We start from the raw sequence: 1278 nt of genomic DNA, 5'->3' as shown, positions 1-1278 counted from the left end.
CTCAGGCACTACTTTCAGGAAGAACCAAGCCAAGATAGTAGTTACCAAAATTGGCCCTACAAATCGACCCTGAGGATTGGATTCTGCATCTGAACATCTTGTGGTCAGACAGAGATAAAGACCACATAGGTGTTGGTAAGTCAGGAGGTAATGCTGTGGTTCATGTATACAATGGAATATTACTCAATCATAAGAAGAGATGAAATATTGCCATTTGCAATAACATGGTTGGACCTTGAAATAATCATACTAAGTGAAATAAGCCAGACAGTAAAGGTTGAAAATCATGTGATATCACTTATATGTGGGGTATAAACCTAAAAGCGACAGATGAACAGGACAAACAGAGACTCATGGACATGGACAATAGACCAGTGGTTACCAGAGGGGAGGGGGAAGGGGGAAAAAAATAAAAAATAAAATGTTAAAAAGAGACAAAAATATAAGCTTGGGGGAAAAATTAAAAAAGGAGGTAATAACCCCAGCAGCTATTTCTTTTTGGATTGAGGTAAGGAGTCAAAGGAAGTGAAGCGCTGAAGTATGCATTAGCAGTACACTTGAATTGAATAGTATGGGATCCATGATAATTATAATGATTGTGAAGCTACTTGGTTTTATTTAAAAGATTTAGAAACCTTGCGAGAGAAAACAACAGGCTCAGGTTAGCTAGCTAGCAATTCGAGGAACACTGTGAAAGTCATAAAGTCTCTCTTGCAGAGTTTAAAGAGACCCTTAAATCTTAAAGTCTGTGCTGAAAATCATGGATAGAATTTAACTGTAAGGGTAGCAGAGCTATAGAACAAACTGAATTCCTAGCCTCAACAGGTCTCGTACTCCAAAGAAGGCATTGATTTGGAGAGAGTGGGATCTTGGGATGTTGAAGAGACTCAGCATGGCGACATGGCAGGAGGTGGGGACAGAAGGACCTGTGGGCCCTTCTCTGTTCCTAAGAACACATGAGGCAACTTCAGGACACTCAGAACTAGCTTGGGAACACTATGACCTTGCCCATAAAGCCAGTGGACGCTCCTATCACTGTAGTTTGAGTTACATTTTGTAAATATTTTATTATCTTCATCATATCCCCCATCCTAAAAAGTGCCCTTAGGCTTCATTATACACATAAATATATTCAATCTAGATATTTTAATTTTTAAGGAATTTTTTAAAAAGAATTGGCAAAGGAGATGACTTAGGAGATTAGAAAGAGCAAAAGCTTTAACACCACATAGATGAGAGTTCAAATATAGCTATGCTACTTACTGTGAGCCTTAAGCA

The sequence above is a fragment of the Pteropus alecto genome, unplaced genomic scaffold (genome assembly GCF_000325575.1).
Source record: "Pteropus alecto unplaced genomic scaffold, ASM32557v1 scaffold161, whole genome shotgun sequence".
NCBI lineage: Eukaryota > Metazoa > Chordata > Mammalia > Chiroptera > Pteropodidae > Pteropus > Pteropus alecto.
The sequence above is the reverse complement of the archived record's forward strand: the minus strand, read 5'-3'. Positions refer to the sequence as shown.